Below are 19,461 nucleotides of genomic sequence, written 5' to 3' on the forward strand. Positions count from 1 at the left end.
TTCCTCTCCAGTATCTAAATTCCTGCCCAGGGGTAAACCAAGATTCCAATGAACCCACAATGAAATGCTGATATGAAAGATGGCTCTCTCAGTGGAGGATCATAAAATGTCTCTTGCTGCTACAGGGAAGGCCCTGTTCTATTCCGCCAATATTACCTACACACCCTCTTCAATCCCCTCCCAGTGAAGTGGACTCAGTTTCAAATTGAAGTTAAGTACCTCTGGTGTGCTCAATAATGTGCACCTCTTGGGCTGCTCAGAGGCTAATGACAGAGGAAGATGAAAAATGCCTCAGAAAATGCAAAAATGACAGTTTATTTTTTTTTCCTAGTGAAGCATCCTTCCAAAGAAGATGGTTTATTCTTACAGGCAATCAGAGAGCATTCTGGCTAACTTGTCTCACCATCTAAGCTTTAGTGAAGTCAGCTAGAATGGACTGTTATTATTTCTTCCTTTTCCTGGGTCTGGAGGTCCATCCTTGCTTTCCTCTCCTTTCTGTAGGGCTTCCTGTGTCATCATTTGTTCTTTGACATTGTTTGCAGTTTTAATTATGTTGACTTGAAATATATTCAGGAGGGGGAAAAACCCTCTCAGCAATTGTTGTTTGAAGGTGCTACAAATGAGGGGGGGGAGCAGTTCTGTATCCCTGTCTGATACAATTACTTTTCTTATTGGAAAGGGACTTGTTTATTGTTTTCTTTGGTGTGAGAGACTTTATTATGCATGGCTGCGACACAGCAGGGTGTGGGCTTCTCTGTACTTTGCATGCTGTGAAATGTGAATTGATACAGCACTGATCATTTGGAAAGTGTGTAAGGGGAATGTGCTGCATTTTTGGCATATGCCATTTTGCAGGGAAAAAAAATTTCCTTTTCCACAAAATGCAATGGCCTTGCAGAAGAAATTCCCCTCATCCTCAAATGGCTAAGGCAGAGGTGACCAACATAAGGCTCAAGGGCCAGATCCCGCCCGTGAGCAACTGGTGTGAAGGAGGGAAGGCAGGAAGGAGGCTGCTTGGGGGTGTGACCAGGTGCACATGGTGAGTTGTGTGTCAAAGCTGCCAAGAAAGAGAAAGGAAATGGTTAGAGGGTGGTGGGTCTTACTCCTCAAAAATCCAAAAGTGCCAAAGGTTTAGTAAGGTAGAATGCCCCAGACACAGAACAAAAAAGGGCACATTCATCCATCAGTATTTGAAGCACTTTTGTACATATGTTTTGAGTCTGCTTTTAGCTTCACTCATAGACACAATGGCTGTATCAACAAAAAAAGAAGTTTTGCAGGTCAGGGTTTGGTTCATTCATATTGAAAGGCATATTCCTACCTCATAATGTGGAGGGATGGGTTGCAGCCTGGTGCCAAGCAATGGTCCTCAGCATCAGTTCAAACTTGACTGAATTGTACCAGATGAAACAAAGTCCCAATAAGAAGAGCAGAAGAGGAGAAACTCCATTAAAGTGAACACTGCTGAGGCACATGTACATGTGAGAAAAGTACCTGGCCCATTGTGCTAGCCGATGCGTAATGGAAGCTGTGGTTGATTTTTCCACCAGGCTGAATCAGGCTGATAAAAACTGGGTTCTTTCCCTCCTCCCCCTCAAAAATAAAGCAATAACCACTCAGAATGGCAAATCCAGAACCAGACAACACAGATGACAAACAGCACTTCACATCTTGGTCAACCACTTCCAGAGGACAGAAAATTAATGGAATTGCCCAGGAGGTAGAAAAGGTCAATACAAATCCAACACAACTTTATAAATGATATTGAAAGTAGTGACAACAACTAACACTGGCAGCTTTTCAGGGGAATTTTTTTTACAAGGCATTGATGAACACGATTCTTTGCTCTTAGCATGGCAGGAGTGGAAGAAGAGGAGCAGGTGGCTCCGGGGCTTGGAAGCACAACAGCAAATTTGCTGACATCACAATGGGGAAAATGAATGGAATTCTGAAACCTCACTATAGCTGTACTAGAAGCACTAAAATGGCACCAACAACCTGCCTCTTCTTTCAGCTCATCCTGAATCATCCCTAATAATTCAGTTTGAGAGGGTGTGCAGAATGTATGCTCTCGTCTATGCCCTGCAATTTGTGAGCATAGTGTTGCACTGAATTATGCGCTGTTTTTGTTATGTATTTATAAAGCACCTAGGTATAATATAAAACTTTAAAACATACTCTGTCTGCTGACTTGCAACTAAAACTAAAGATCAAGGCATATGGTGGAAGAAAGGGAAGGATGGAGGATTCATCACGGAAAGCTGGTATAACCTGAGCATGTGGGCAGTATACTTGGAGATTTGAGACCTATTCTCTGGCCACTGGTAAATACTACATGGTAGTTGTAAATACTGAGTGGTAAATAACAAAAGATTGTTGCAATGGACAGTTAGTACCACCACTAACACCTCATTGATGGACACAATGGCCGTTTTCGCACTAGCGTTTACTCCGGCGTAGCACCCCATTTACCTCTGGATCTTTTCCTGGTTTTCCCACCTGTTGCTCCGGCGCTGCGGTTTGCTCCGGCGCTGCAGGGGTTTCACGCCGGAGTATCTAGATCCACCTCCTTCCGGAGTTTTTGAAAACCTCCGGATCCACTCCGCGGAGTTTTCTGTGGGAAATCCATCCACGCCGGATCGACTGCTGTGTGGGCGGCACCCTCTCCCTTTCCGTCCTCCCACCCCATCCACCCCCTTGGCCAATCATCAGCCTTTCGCGGCGCTTCCCCAAAGTGCCGGCACGGCCATTTTTTTTTTAAACTTCACAGTTTTACGTAATAGCAATATTTCGAAATTAACAAATAGAAAAAAAACCCCTCCTGGAATAGCCTCAATTGCCACTTCAATTGGTTTCGTTAGAATTTTTTATTATTATTATTGACTTTAGTTGCATTATTTCGCTGTTGCGTTATCTCGATAATGCGAAAACGACCATTGTTGGGGGGGGGGGGAATCTAGTGCCGGTGCGGGCCAAAGCGTTCATGTGTGTGTGTTTTAAAAAGGGAATGCCTCCCTCAGCTGTGCCACCAGGATTTCTGGACCTGCACAAAATCGCCATGTATAAAATGGGAAGTTGGAGTCCTGCATTCTTCTCCCTGGCTACATTCCGCTCGGTTAGAAAATAGACGCGAGCTCGCTCTTCACACGCGCAACAGAAGGGGAAGGAGAGAATGGGGCGGGGGGGGAGCTCTGGCAGCAGGAATCAGTCAGGTCCCCGTTGCAAGCGCCAGCCGGGGAGGGGAAAGAGAGCGGAGGAAATTTGGGGGGGGAATCTACTGCTTCAGAATTTGGGGGGGGAATCTAGTGCTAGGATTCTCCACTGTGAATGCTTCTGTTAATACATAAAGGGCTGTGGAGGATTCTACAGCTGCAGCCAATCCATAAGCAGCAGCAGCACACGTGATGCGGTTTGTCCACGAAAAGAAGGGGAGGGAACAGCTCGATGTTACGTTAGTACGTCATAACGCAACCAGACTTGCGCTTAAAAAAAAAATGATTGACAGGGCATCGAACTCAAGTCGATGCCAGTGGGAAAACGATTTGAGCCGGGGCTTCAGGGAAGGCGACTCCGCAAAGAGTCACTAGTGGGAAAACGAGAAAAATGATCCGGACATAATTGCGCCGCGGAATAAGGGGAGCAAACGCTAAGTGCGAAAATGACCAATGTCTCTGGTCTTAAAAGAGGCAGTGATAAAGTTTGAAAAAAAAAGAAATCTTAGAACAATTGAATAATTTCTGGTTACTGTTCAATTTGCCTTTTGTAAGCAAAGTTTTCAGAAATGTGGTGGCTGCTCAGCTATTTCTGGGTAAGTCTAGTTGCGTAGGTATTTTGAAACTTGGTTTCTGTCCTTGGAAATGCACTGAAACTGCCTTGGTTGTCCTGACTTATATTGCAGACTTCGGGTGAGTGTGTTCCTGTTTGTGCTCCTTGACCTCTTGGTGGTTTAGATCAGCTGTCCCCAACGCTTTCCCAGTCTCCTTCCTGCCCCCAGTCAGCTGGCTGGCGGGGGGAAGCCCCGCCCCCAGAGGACCATGTGCCTTTGCACCTCTGGGGGCTTCAGTCTCCATTGAAAGGCTTCCTCTTGGGATGGTGTGTCTGTGTTGCTGTGAAGAAGTTGGCAGCAACTCGTGAGTAGAGAGACCAATCCCCTGCTTCAGACTCGCTAGAAATGGGGGGGGGGGGTTGGGGGGGAGGGGGAGGGAAACGTCTGTTGAGCACTTTATTATTCCCTATGTGGAGATCGATTCCATAGGGTATAATGGGAAATTGATCTAGAGGTTTCGGGGGCTCTGGGGGAGCTGTTTCTTGAGGTAGAGGCACCAAATTTTCAGTATAGTATCTAGTGCTTCTCCCCAAAGTACCCCCGAAAGTTTCAAAATGATTGGACCAGGGGGTCCAATTCTATGAGCCCCAAAAGAAGGTGCCCCTATCCTTCATTATTTCCTATAGAAGGAAGACATTTAAAAAGGTGTGCTATCCCTTTAAATGTGATGGCCAGAACTCTCTTGGAGTTCCATTATGCTTGTCGCACCCTTGTTCCTGGCTTCACCCCCAATGTCTCCTGGCTCCACCCCCAAAGTCCCCAGATATTTCTTGAATTGGACTTGGCAACCCTAGTGTGGTGGTTTTAGGATGATACAATTGTGCACTTTATTTCTGTTAGTTTGGTGTGGTGTGGTGGTTAAGTGTGCTGACTCTTATCTGGGAGAACCGGGTTTGATTTCCCACTCCTCCACTTGCAGCTGCTGAAATGGCCTTGGGTCAGCCATAGCACTCGCAGGAGTTGTCCTTGAAAGGGCAGCTGCTGAGAGAGCTCTCTCAGCCCTATCCACATCACAGGGTGTTTGTTGTGGGGAAGGAAGGTAAAAGAGATTGTGAGCCACTCTGAGACTCTGAAATTTGGAGTGAAGGGCAGGATATAAATACAATGTCTTATTATTATTATTATTATTATTATTATTATTATTATTATTATTATTATTATTATTATTATTATTATTATTACTACATTGTGATATATAATGAAATAATTATACAACTCACGGCCCGGTTGCTAACAGGCCACGGACTGGAGCAAGAGCCGTCGGAAGTGCCTAGGTGATGTTAACCTTCAATCTCCCCCACTCAGTCTGATTCCTGGCTTAATCCGTCCTGGAGCGGTCGCCTGGCCCCTCCCAGGTTCCGACAAAGGGAGAACCTGACAATCACTGTTGTTTCATTTCATTTCTTTAACTTGTCTTTCCTATGAGAAGAAATGGCCCAAGGAGCTTGCAAACCACACACATGCAGAGAGAAATCCAACAAATAAAAAGAATGTTCTTAAAAAAATTAAAACAGCTGCAAGTTAAATTCAAAGTCATCTATGAGAAAGTATCACAATGACAAAATCAAAATCCTATAATCCATCTCTCCAGCAGCAGCAGAACAAAATCATTGTTTTAAAATGGGAAATCAGTGTTATAATGGACAGTTAATTCCAGAAGCACTTCTAAGCAGATGACCACAAAAACTGCTTTATACGGAGTCAGACCATCGATCTGTGAAAATCAGTACTGCCTTCTCTGATTGACGGTGGCTCCACTTGCCACCTGATTCTTTTAACTGGAGATGCCAGAGACTGAACCTTGGACCTTCTTCATGCAAAGCTGTGCTACTAAGCCACATCCCCTCCCTAGATACACATTTAAGCCTTTACAAAAGTCTAATAACAGAGGACACTACTGACCATACCTCCACAGGGATGGAGTTCAGTCATCTGAGCATAGATACTGAAAGGGTTCTCTCATGCATGCTCTTCATCCTCCCAGCTGACAGGGAAGGTTTTTTCACATGGCTGACCTCAGATTTCAGGCAGGCTCAAATGCGGAGTGGCGGGGGTGGGGGGTGAGGAAGTCCTTCAGGTATTTTGTGTCTGAGACATTTAAGGCTTTAAAATTTAGAAACCAGTATGAAAATTCCCATTTTGATATTTTTTCTTCTGTCTTTCTGTAAATGAAATCTCTTATTCTTTATCTTTTTAGTCTCCTGACATGGAGATTTCCCTATAAAATCTAGATCTTTTCCATCATTACAATTGTGTCAATAAATTAGCACTGTATGGTTAAACAACACTGTATTGACAGTTGAACATGCCATCTTTGACTATGACAATCAGATATGAGCTGATCCTTGTGTCTGTTCAGGGCCGATGCATCCCAGTAGGCCAGGTAGGTGGCTGCCTAGGGTGTTACCCAGCCTCAGGGGTGGCCGGTGGGCACCCCTCCCTGTGTGTGCCTCATTGCCCCATTGCCCCAGTGCCCCCACTCCCACCACGCTCACCCTTGCTGCTTGTCTCTCTTCTGCCCTCCTCCACCTTGCAACCTACCTGTGGGCGAGCAGCGGCGGTGGGGCACAGACCTGAGAAGGCTGAGGGAAGTGGTGCAGCAGTGGGTGTGCTCAGAGGAGCTTGGTGCTGCACTACCTGCCACTGCCGCACTTCCCCTCACTGCTTCAGGGGCAGGGGGGCCAAGGGTTTAGGGTACCAGAAACCTTGGTGCCAGCCCTGGATCTGCTTGGTTTGGCACCAAATGACTTAAGAGCCAGCCAAACAGGGGTGCGAGGAGTAGAATTCCATTGAACTGTGTGAGAATGCGCATGTGTGAAAAACCTTTTGCTTAGTACAGCACTGTTAAGAAAGAAGAATACAGTGAAGGAACCCTCTCAACAGGCATGAATGTTGAACAACCTGTTGAAAAACTAGTTGCTTGATTGCGACTGGTGTAAAGGACGTAAGCTGAACTGTCAGGTGTCTGATTAGTATCCCTATCAAAGCTATGGCATCCTTAATAGATGGCTATCCAGCCTGCTCTTGAATATCTCCAATAAATGCTCCATTGTTCGACTGGCCTTACCATTAGGAAATTTCTTCAAATGCTCAACTGAAATCTAACCTAAATCTGAAGCAGCAGAGAACAAATCTTTGCCCTTTTTCATATGGTAGCTCTTCAGGTATTCATTCATTTCCTTTATTAGCTTCTATGATCAAAGCTCTTAAACTCAACCAGGATATATCAAAACATATATGGCTATACAAGATTACTCACAATAATCACAGAATTCAAAAATTACAGTCAAAATATTCAAATCTAAAAGTGAATAAAATATTAAAACAGGAATTTCTAATAAAACTTATTGTTCAGTTAAATAAATCTAAAATTGTCATGTTAGCCAAGTATACACCAGATTCTGTTACAATCAGAGCAATCGTTTTACAGATAAAATTATCATTAAAAATTCTGTAACAAAATAGGTAGTTTCAGGATTACTATCTGCCAACAGATAGGGGACCACCCAAAGTTCAGTTGGTAATTAGTGTTTGGTAAGAACGGGAGTTATCCAAATTGATCTAGGAATCTACCACTGATGACACAATAATAAAAGATGGCCAAGTGTTTCTATAGTTCCAGACTTACAATCACATAAGCGATCCGAGTGCAGGACTTTAGAAAAATGACCTGTCAGCTCTTCAGGTATTCGAAGACCACCATAAGTTTTGCCCTCGTTCTTCTCTTCTCCAGGCTGAACGCACCACATTATCTCCCTGTCGTGATTACCGTTCCTAGGTCTGACTCAGGAAATATCTGGGGACTTCAGGGGCGGAGCCAGAAGCAAGGCTGTGACAAGCATGATTGAACTCTGAAGGGAATTCTGGCCATCACATTGAAAGGTACCATGCTCCTTTGTTCCACTGGAAAAAATGGAGGATAGGGGCACCTTCTTTGGGGGCTCATAGAATTGGACTCCCTAATCCAATCTTTTTAAGGGGGGGGGATGGGGTTGAAGAGTGGCACCAGATGCTATGCTGAAAATTGGTTGCTTCTACCTCAAAACAAAAACAGGCCCCCGAGTTCCAGATACCCACAAGTCAAATCTCCATTATACCCTATGAAGAACAGTCTCCTTTGGGAATAATGGAGTGCCCAGCAGACATCCCCCCCCCCCTTTCTGATAACCCTGAAGTGGCGGGAGAGCCTCTGAAATGAGGGATCGATTCCCATACAGTATCATGGAAAACTGATCTGAGGGTATTTAGGGCTTGGGGAGAGCTGTTTTTTGAGGTAGATGCACCAAATTTTCAGCATAGCATCTGTTGCCTCTACTCAAAATGCTCCCCAAGTTTTTTTAAAAAAAATAAAATTGGATCATGGGGTCCAGTTCTATGAGCCCCAAAAGAAGGTACCCCCATCCTTCATTATTTCCAAATGGAAATGGAGGGAAGGCATTTAAAAGGTGTGAGGTCCCTTTAAATGTGTTGGCCAGAACTCCCTTCAGAGTTAAGTCATGCTTGTCACACCCTTGCTCCTGACTCAATCCCCAAAGTCTCCTGGCTCTACCCCCAAAACCCCCAGATATTTCTTGAGTCAGACCTGGCAACCCTAGTCTGCTGGCATTAGAGGAAGAGAACATTTACAGGTAGTTAATTGCATCAGGGCTGTTATTTTCTTTGCATAACCTTCACTGTTTCTACTTTTCACTGTTGCACTAATAATTAAAACCACTTGTTTTGAGCACTTACAATAAACTTTTTATTGTCATACTGCCTGGGTCCTCATGTCTCTTGTCACAGTTAAAAGGTACTTGCTAAGAAGGAAGACACAGGGGTGTGTGGGTGGTCTGGGCCCTCCCAGACAGACAGACCCCTACCAGAGTGGTTGCAGCCAGTAGAAGGCCCTTCCTGGTCCCCTGTTTGTGACATTTCTTCACAGGTCTTGTTCTGCAGACCCTGGCCACCTTCATGGCCGTCCAATCTGAACCTGTTCCAAGTTCTGTACATCTCTCTTGAAGTTCAGAGCCCAGAACCAGACAAAGTACTCTGAATGAAGTCTGACTAGAGTAAAACAGAGCAGAATTATTATTTTGCATTACTAGGCGCTGTACATGAATGCCACTTAAAATCACATTAGCATTTTTTCCCCAGTTGTATCACACTGCTGATTCATGTTTACCTTGTGATCAACTACAAACTCAAGATCCTTTTTGCATGCCCTACTGCCAAGCCAGGAATTCCCCATCCTATACTGAATTGGATTTGTGAAATTACAAACAGAAATGTGCTTCCACTGAAACAAATGGAAATGAAAAACAAATGGCATAATAAAAAACCTAATAGCTTTAATTAAAACGAATAGCTTTAATAATGAATTTAACAAAGTCAAACAAGGTTTTTAAAAAAGGATGAGAAACATTTATGTGTACATTCCTTCAGTAATGTGAGGAACAGCACAATTTGAATATTTACCCAGAAAAAATAATTGGGCAATACCTACAATATCCAGAAACATAGTCTTCAATATCATTTTCTTACAATACAAAACCTTCCTTGTGCCCATATCTATACAATACAGTCTCTGAGCAAGTTATTTCCTCCACAAGAGTGACTAAGTAACTGTTACAAGAGGAATACCATTATTCATCAAAAGCCTGTTGCTATCTTCCATCACTTTCCTTCAGTACAAGGGCAACCCAGCAAGGTCTCTGTCATCTACTGTGAAATATGTCAGAAGTTGAACTGCAGAGGTCATCACTCAGAGTGTGTGTGAGATAAAAAGGTCAGGAGAAGTTAAAATAGAAACAGTCCTCAAATCTTAATTGCTTCAGAATTTAATTGTTCTATGTTTCAGACCAACACAGCTAGTTTGGTGTAGTGGTTAAATGTATGGACTCTTAATCAGGGAGAACCAGGTTTGATTCCCCACTCCTCCACATGCAGCTGCTGGGTGATCTTGGGTCAGTCACAGTTCTCACAGAGCTCTTATCTCAAGAGCACTTCTCTGAGAGCTCTCTCAGCACCACCTATCTCACAGGGTGTCTGCTGCAGAGGGGAAGGGGAAGGAGATTATCATCCACTCTGAGTGAAGAGTGGGATATAAATCCAATCTCTTCTTCAGCATGGCTGCCCACCTGGATCTATCTTAATTGCTTCACAACACTTTGAAATTGAGGTCAACCACATGAAAAAAGATGCAGAAACCCCTTGGCAGCACATAGCTCACATAATCATTATTTGTGGGATTCAGCCTGCATATAATTAAGAGGCCATTGCAGAGATAGCCCCAACACAACAGAATGTTCCAAGAATGAGTTATCATATGATAACTGCAGATGTTACAACATGGTGGTTTTGTGAATCCACTACTGAACCAGCTAAAAATAGGACACGGAGACAATTCCCAAACCTAATGAATTTGGAATGTGCTTCTGTATTTGGGCATGTTTTGGAAAGCCTATATTCACTGCAACCAGATACAAAGGAAGACAACAGAGTTCCCTGAGTACTGATAAGTGTACACCTGCCACAGCTCCTCTTTTACCCAGCTAAAAGTAGGACAAGAGCTTGGCAGATGCTCTCCTTTGCATCTGCTTAGCTTACTTTACTTCCAAATGAGAAGGAAGAGAGGAGAGGCCAAAGCTTACTCCCCAGTGCAACACTGGTCTCCTAGCTAGCCGGTCACTGACTTATTCTCTTCAGGTCTTTCCTTGAGATGCTTCCTTCTTCCACAGGGGGGCAAACATACATCACACACTTTAAAAGTTCCTGTCTGCAGTAATCCAAGACTTCTCTAAAATAGATTTTCACACAGAGTCCAAGAGCCATTTTTCCAAGCTGAGCAGTGATAGGTCCTGGAAATCTTACATAGATTTCCCCTTTCCTGTTTCCATTGGACATAGATAAATCACTGATGACTATTTCAAGTCTGCTCTGCCCAGCCCAATCTCATCTGATCTGGGAAGCTAAGCAGGGTCAACCCTAGTTAATATTTGGATGGGAGACGGCCAAGGAATACCAGAGTCATGATGCGGAGGCAGGCAATGGCAATCCACCTCTGAATACCTTTTGCATTGAAAAACCTATAGAGTTGCTGTAAGTCATCTGCAACTTGACTGTAAAAACAAAACAAAAACTTCAAGTCCACTGAAGAATGTTCATACCCTTTCTCAAGGGCACACAGTGTCTGTCAGACACTGCTAGTCTTGGACTTCAAGCCTCGTGCATCAGATTCTTGTTCCCTGCTCCTTGCTGGCCAAAGGAAGGTAATATGTTGTTCCAGCTGAAGCATCTTATGTCTCTGACCTGGTAACTCACAGAGTCAATCTGATGCTCCTGGCAGATATACAGTTGCAAAGGGCTGCTTCCTTCCCATTGCCCTAGGAATATATACTGAAGAAGGTCAGAAGGTTCACTGACTGTCAGCCTTCTGTCTGCCTCCTGCCAAACTAACTCCTCTGAATGCCTGAAGGCCAAAAATACAGTAACATCATCTGGGTCTCAGTTTGGATGAAGTTTTGGGAGCTGACATACAAACCTATGCAAAAGATAGTCATATTTTTGAAGACTCGTCTGCCATTGTGAGTGAAAACAGTCAACTTTCATATTGTTACATGCGCTGAACCTCAATGGTGGAACATCTGCTTTGCATGCAGAAGGTCCCAGGTTCAGTCCTTGGCCTCTCCTGTTAAACAGATCATGGAATAGGTGATGCACATGATCCTGGAGAACAGCTGCCAGTTAGAGTAGACAATACTTACCTCAATAGACCAATGTAAGGCTAACTCAGCATAAGGCTGACTCACATGTTCGGTATTCATCATGGAGGAAAGAGGACATATGAATCAATATAAACAAATTATGCAAACAGAAACATCGTGGCAGAGCTAACGTTGTAACAAGGCCCATCATTAATTGTTAAAAGGAGGACATGAACTGCTACAGATCCTGCCACAGAGAGGTGACCCTCATGCACATTCTCTGGAGCTTAAAAGCTCTGCCCCAACCAAATGAGATCATGTGAATATGTGCAAAGAGCCACAGCTATAGGCACACAATGACTTCACTCTGCTGTTGAGTGGCAAAGTACAAGTATGGAATGGAGGTGAGAACTCTGTGCCAGAGATATCATAACCTGTTTGGTACATATCTCCCATTTTCCTGATTGCTTTGCTTCTCTCTCTCTCTCACACACACAAAATTATTTTAGGATTTTCTGCAAATGATCTCTTCACCCCCCAGTTTTGCTTCTCTGAAATGTAAAAGAAGCTGCAAGAGAAACTCACCTTCCATCAGAGAGGTATGGTTTAGCTTCTTGTTTTGCTTACATGTGTCAGGCCTTGTTATGCTGAATCCTCTTGACTGATCACCTTCTGGAAGGGCCTCTGGGTAAGCTGTACAATATAAATGGGGAAGGGCTGAATTAGAGTGGCAACTGATATCATGCAGAGAAATCCCAGGAAACTGAACTTACAATGCATCAGATTCTTCACTAGTCTCACCATGGTAAGGAAATGGAAGAGGCTGAAGAGGGAAATGCAGACACTGCTGCTTCCGCTGCTTAGTGGCAATTGTAGGGTTCTGCCTGTAGTAGCACAGGACATCATGCTTCATAGGACTCTCCCCACCACCACCACAGAAATTTGCATTCCTTTTCTTTACAAGGTTTAGTCTAAGAATAGTGTGGACTTGGAGCTGAAATTAGTGAAACAGTGCCAGGAAGGACTCAATGTCCTGAGTCAGCCAGGAAGGAGGAGCCAGAAATAAGAGTGAAACCCTGGGAGATCCATAAATGCACATTTCCAACATCATTTGAAATTGAAATTCAGTTAACAGCATCCTGATTTGGATCCAAGCTGCACAGAGAGTGGAGATGGGGTCAAATCTTTCCATTTCAACTTCAAATGATGTTGGAAATGTGCATTTTTGGATCTCCCAGGTTTCACCTTTATTTCCGGCTCCTCCTTCCTGGCTGACTCTGGACTTTAAAATGTCTCATCTTGGAGAAAGGGCCAGAGAGGCAAAATAGTACCGGGATCATACCTAGGGCCACTGAAAGACCTCACATCCTGAGAGGAGGGCTGAAAACATTCACTCTGCTATGGAGGCTAATATTAAAAATGGGATGAGAGAGGGAAGGCACAGAGAGGCGATATGACACTGTCTTGATTTTCTCAACTTTTTCCTGACTAGATTTTGATGGTGTTTAATTGGGTTAATATTTTAATATGGTAGTTTGGTTGGTTTTAATCTGCTTGATTTATTCTTAAACTGCTTTGTGCAGTGGGAAGAGCAGTACGGAAATATAGGAAATGAAGAGCCTCTGTCCAAAGAAGAACAAAGTTTGTTTGGCAGGATGATCCTCTCTCAAAGCAGGGGTGGAGAAGCCACATGGAGGAAAGTGCTGGCCTTCCTAATAGCTTTTAGTAAATGGATAAAGGTTGGTGTAACAGAAGGTTTCTTAATTGTGGTCCTTGTCAGTTTGTCATGTGTACACAACTATTTTGGCTTTGTCTATTCCCAGTGCTAATTTGAAAGGATGGGGGACTCCCTTGGCAGGTTCTGTATCTGGCAGCTGGCACAATGGAGCCCAACATCTGTTGGAATTTTTGTTGTGCTGTTTAATCCACATTGTCTTTTACATCAGAAGATATAGAATTCAACAAGATCTGAACACACTGGAAAAGTGGGCGGATGTCAATAAGATGGCATTTAACAAGGGTAATTGCTGAGTTCTACATCTGGGTAACAAAAATGAGGAACACACAATGATTGGGGAGTACGCTTCTGGGTAGCAGTGTGTGTGAACAAGATCTTGGGGTATGAGTAGACTGTAAGCTAAATATGAGCAGCCAGTGTGATGCGGCAACCAAAAAGGCTAATGCGATCTTGGGGCATAACATCCAAATAGCAAGATGACATCATCCTGCTGTATGCTGCATTGGTCCAGCTGTATCTGGAGGCCTTACTTCAAAAAGGATGTGGACAGAATGGAGCAGGTGCAAAGGAAAGTGGCTGGGATGACCAGGGGCCTGGAGACCAAGCCCTGGGGTCTGGAGGGGACCTGGAGACCAAGACCAAGCCAATGAGGAAAGGCTGAGGGACTTGGGAATGTTCAGTCTGGAGAGGAGGTGGTTGAGGGGAACATGATTGCTCTCTATAGGTATTTCAAGTGGTATCTTTTAGAGGAGGGCAGGGAGCTGTTCCTGTTGGAGGCAGAGGAGAGGACTTGCAATCATGGGTCTAAATTAAGGGCAGGAAGGTACTGGCTGGATTTCAAGAAAAACTTTTTTTACAGTAAGAGTTGTTCCGCAGTTAAATAAGCTACCTACAGAGGTGATGAGTGCCCCGTCACTGGCAGTCTTTAAGCAGCGGCTGGTCAGGGATGCTGTAGGCTGATCCTGCATTGAGCAGGGGGTTGGACTAGATAGCCTGTATGGTCCCTTTCAACGCTGTGATTCTATGATTCTACATTTTCTGCAATCCAGCTGGGGACACCAGTAGCCCCAGGGGAAGGCAGGTCTCCCTTCCTCCTGGAAAGGGCAAGCTCTGTGGCAGGGTTGGTTGAACAGCGTCGATCCATTCTGTAGATTTGATCACTACTGCCTCCAGGGCTATGAATGCAGCAATGTTTTGCCAGAGCAAACTTTGCATCAAGGGTGAGTGCGCAGTTTGCTCTGGCTTTCTTCCAAAGCTGTGATGCACAGGGAGGAGAAGCTGGAGGAGTAGCCATCACATAGAATAACCATCAAGGCGGCATCCTCGATGAGCTTGCCCCCCCATCCCAAAATAGCCATTGGTAAGATGTGCGGCTGCAGCAGCAAGGAGATTGACAAGGAGTTCAAGCAGATCCAGCAGCCGAGTTGGCGTAATACAATATGAATGAACAAGAGCACCAGGAGCAGAAGGGAGGCTGAGGAATCATCTCCAAACTGGATCAATCGAAGGCAAGCATCAATTGATTCAAGTTGCTCCCCAGAGGGACATGCACAAGTTTAACGGAATCACCCTACAAACTAATTGTAGCTAAACCAGTTCACAAAGAAGACAGTGCCAGAGGCTGGGAGGGGAGGGATATTTTAATTTACTTTATTTATTCACTTCATTTATCCCATGTCTTTCTCCCCAGTGGGGACCCAAAGCAGCTTCTACGATTCTCTTCTCTTTTGTTTTATCCTCACACCAATCCTGTGAGGTAGGTTAGGCTGAGTGTGTGTGACTGGCTCCAAGTCACCCTGCAAGCTTCCATGGCATAGAGGGATCTGAACCTGAGTTTCTCTTAGACCCTAATATGACATTCTAGCCACTTTGCCCTGCTGGCTCTCTGGGTATGTCCATCCTCTCCCCATCAGGGAAGCTAAATCTGCAAAATATTAGGCAGAAATCTGAAGTAGCTACTAGCAAGTCTCAGGCCAAGAAAGGTCTTTCCCAACTTCTGCCAACTTCTGAGATCCTTTAACTGGAGAGAATGGGGACTGAATCTGAGGTCCTCTGCCTGAGAAGCAGGCGCTGTGTCCCCCCAGCTGACTTTCTCATCTAGAGTGGTGTAGTGGTTGAGAGTAATGTACTCTAATCTGGAGATTGAGGTTTGATTCCCGACTCCTCCACATGAAGTCTGCTGGGTGACCTTGAGCCAGCTATCTCACAAGGTGCCTGTTGTGGGGAGAGGAAAGGAAGGTGATTGTAAGCTGCTTTGAGACTCCTTAAGGTAGAGGAAAAGCGGGATTTAAAAACCTCTTCCTCCTCCTCCTCTGTTAGTTATATCCAAGCAGCACAGTTTAAACATCACATGTTGTGCTGTATTTGGCCAGTCACTGCCTTCCCTTTGAAAGTACAAGAGTGTCATCACAATATGTTAGAGGCAAGTACTTCTTGTTGAATGTGATATTATACTAAGATTGCCCCCACTATTTTCCTGCAGTATACCTTGGAGCAGCTGCCTGATTGTTTCCGCATTTTCTGCTCATTTGTTCTGGTTGGGAGAATCTTTCATTGCGGGATGGGTGGGGAGGAAAGGAAGAAAATATTTTTGTATAACTTTCTGAGACTGTAGGGAAAAAAGGGGGAGACAGAGTTTTGTACTGTTGCTAGTACTTGCAAAATAGTACAAAAATGCGCCTCTCCCCTACAAATGAAGCATTTAATTAACCAACCCAAATTAACAGGGAGATGCAGAAAGGATAAAGGACCTGTCCAAAATCCTTCCAGAGAGGATTGAGGGATCTAAGCAGGGCCATGGTTTTAGCATCCAGCTACATCTCAAGTAATGTTGGGTCTACTAAACAGATGAATAAGATAGCACTGTGTGTGTGTGTGTGTGTGTAAGAGAGAGAAAGAGAGAGATGACTAGGGCTTTTTTGTAGAAAAAGCCAACAGGAACTTATTCGCATATTAGGCCACACCCCTTGATGCCAAGCCAGCTGGAACTGTGTTCCTGTCCATTCCTGCTCAAAAAAAAAAAAAAAAAGCCCTCAGTCCATGACTCATTTTTTCAGATTCTCAAAAATTCTTGTCCGCTGCCTTGGAGTTAACAGGGAAGGAGGAAATCTGACTTTCAAAGCAAGTCACTGACAGCCAGTGACTGAGCAAAGCTGCCCTGCAAGACAGCACGGAGATGACTTTGTGGGCCTGCTGAGAGCGCTTCCAGCCATAGCATCCTTCAACTCCACAGCGTTTTGCCTTCCACAGTGTTGTCCAAGCACTCGGGTAGCCGTTAGTCATGGTGGATGGCAGGAATGAGCTGCTTTTTCAATATGTCACTTCGATCTCTCCCTAGATAGCTGATATTTGAATATGAGATCTGACACAATCACACAGCCAAGTGTTTTGCTCGAAAGATGTTTTTCTTTGGGGGCACAGTGAATGCTTTTTTGCTGACAGCTCCCAAACATTAGTGTCTGAGAAAGCAGTAAAGGTTTCAGTGCAGGTACTCTTTTCTTCTTGCCTCTGTGACACGTGGAGTGAGAATAAGGCCCCCTGCCCCCGCTATCTTCTGTTAGCCTTCCTACATGTTAAGAGGGGCACTCTATAAAACATGCAGTTTTTTCCATAAACATGCATCCATCCATGTGTTTATATATTCATTCTTCACTTTGTTCCAAAATTGCAGTTTTTAAAAACAAAACGTTGCAAAACAGATCCAAATTGAAATATTTTTTAAAACCACAGAGCAAATATGCTGAATGTGAGTCAACAGTGTGATGTGGTGGTTAAAAAGGCAAATGCAATTTTGGGCTGTATCAACAGAAGTATAGTGTCCAGATCACATGAAGTGATGGTTTCACTTTACTCTGCTCTGGTAAGATCTTACCTGGAGTATTGTGTTCAGTTTTGGACACCACATTTTAAGAAGGATATAGACAAGCTGGAACGGGTCCAGAGGAGGGTGATGAAGATGGTGAGGGATCTGGAGATCAAATCCTATGAAAAAAGGTTGAAGGAGTTGGGTATGTTTAGCCTGGAGAGGAAGCGGCTGAGAGGTGATATGATCACCATCTTCAAGTACTTGAAGGGCTGTCATATAGAGGATGGTGTGAAACTGTTTTCTGTGGCCCCGGAAAGTAGGATCAGAACCAATGGGTTAAAATTAAATCAAGAGTTTCCGGCTCAACATTAGGAAGAACATCCTGACCGTTACAGCGGTTCCTCAGTGGAACAGACTTCCTCAGGAGGTGGTGGGCTCTCCTTCCTCGGAGGTTTTTAAACAGAGGCTAGATGGCCATCTGACAGCAATGAAGATCCTGTGAATTTAGGGGGAGGTATTTTTGAGTTTCCTGCATTTTGCAGGGGGTTGGACTAGATGACCCTGGAGATCCCTTCCAACTCTATGATTCTATGAAATATTACCTATCCTGGAAGAATAAATTTGTGGCACCCTACACACAAAGCTAATGTTGTTCTGAAGCCCTCACAGACTAAAACCCACTTCTTCAGATGTGTGCATCTCCACTATGCAGATGTTTATGTATAAAGCATGCAAAATAAATGTCTTTATCATGTGGGTCCACTCATTCCATCTGTAAAAGTGGGCTGTAGTCTGTGAAAGTTTATTCTAGAATAAAAATGTTATAGGCTTTAAGATGCCACAAGATTCCTGTTTATTTTTGCTGCGACAGACTAGGTATCTCTCTGCATTTATTCTTCCGGAAGAGAAAAGGGAATTTAAGGATAGACAATTTTATCAACTTCTGTTTCTTTTGGGGTTCTCCAATAAATGAATATTTTTGCTCCATCTCTTGCATCATTCTTTTATTCATAATTTAGCCTTGGCTGATTCTTCAGCACTAATGTGAGATCTGTTTTATGTTTAGATTAGACATCTAATGTTTCAATGCTGGTGATACTTCTCCCCCACTCCAAGTTCAGTTACCACCTTTGTGTTCTCTGAAGTGAGCATAATGCATGAAGCAGAATGGAGGGGGGGATCTGTAGGCAATTGGCCCAGTAGCACAACACATGCTCACACCATCCTTGTGATTCTCTCTGGCATCTCTATCCGATCATGCTGTTTCTGCGTATGGCTAAGCAGTGTTTCCCCATACAGCACATTACAGTACATGTTGTATGGCTTCTTGGAGAGGATGAGCACATGTGTTTGCTCCCTACAGGGGGAAGTCTCCTCTTTTGATTGGGCAGTTTGTTCCCTGTACATTGATTTCACTGGCAGTGAGATATAATTTGCAGTTCTGCCCCCTCTCCCGCCATGGATTTTTTTTCTTTATTGTTACTTCTCAGTTTGCCTGTTGGCTTGCTGTGAAACTGACTTCAGGAGTGTGTGTTGTCCCCACCCCCACCCCAAATTCATTTCTATTCTGCAACTGATCTCTCTTTGTCTTGCTTCAGAGACTTTGCATCTGCATTGTATTGTTTCGCTCCATTAGCAGAGTGTTAACTCTCACACCCCCCCACCCTCTTTCTTTTTCCTAGCTGTTCCATTTTATCTTTGGCTGTGCTTCAAAGAGCCAGCATGATGCAGTGGTTAAGAACAGCAGGGACTCTGATCTGGAGAAAGGGGTTTGATTCCCCTCTCCTCCCCATGAAGCCTGCTGGGTGACCCTGGGGTCAGCCACAGTTCTCCCAGACCCACCTACCCCAAAAGGTACCTGTTGTGGGGAGAGGAAGGGAAGGCAATTGTAAGCCACTTTGAGACTCCTTAAAGTAGAGGAAAACAGGGTATAAAAACTAGGGGGTTTTTTGTAGAAAAAGCCCAGCAGGAACTCATTTGCATATTAGGCTACACCCCTGATGCCAAGCCAGCTGAAACTGCATTCCTGTGCATTCCTGCTCAAAAAAAGAGCCCTGATAAAAACCAACTCTTTTTCTCTCTTTTGCATGTATAGCCAGACTCCTCCTGCCAAGCCTGTGATTCCCAACATAGCTGCCACAATACCATGATCCCCACCAATGTGTTTTCTGGTGCCCATTTGCTTCTTGAGCTTTGAGGATCAAATCCAAAGAGTCCTAAATGAAACAGAAAAGAGCAGGGAGCTTCCAGCTCCTCCTTCCCAGATGCTTGACTTGACTAGCAAAATGCTAAGCTTGTTCTGAGCAGGGGCAGTACAGCCATGTCTTAAGGCTCAGCCTTGAGGTTTTCTAACATTTCTGGATTTTGAACCTCTTCTTGTGAGCAGACAGGGAGAAAACCTCTTCCTTTC

This window comes from Heteronotia binoei, chromosome 12 (genome assembly GCF_032191835.1).
Source record: "Heteronotia binoei isolate CCM8104 ecotype False Entrance Well chromosome 12, APGP_CSIRO_Hbin_v1, whole genome shotgun sequence".
NCBI lineage: Eukaryota > Metazoa > Chordata > Lepidosauria > Squamata > Gekkonidae > Heteronotia > Heteronotia binoei.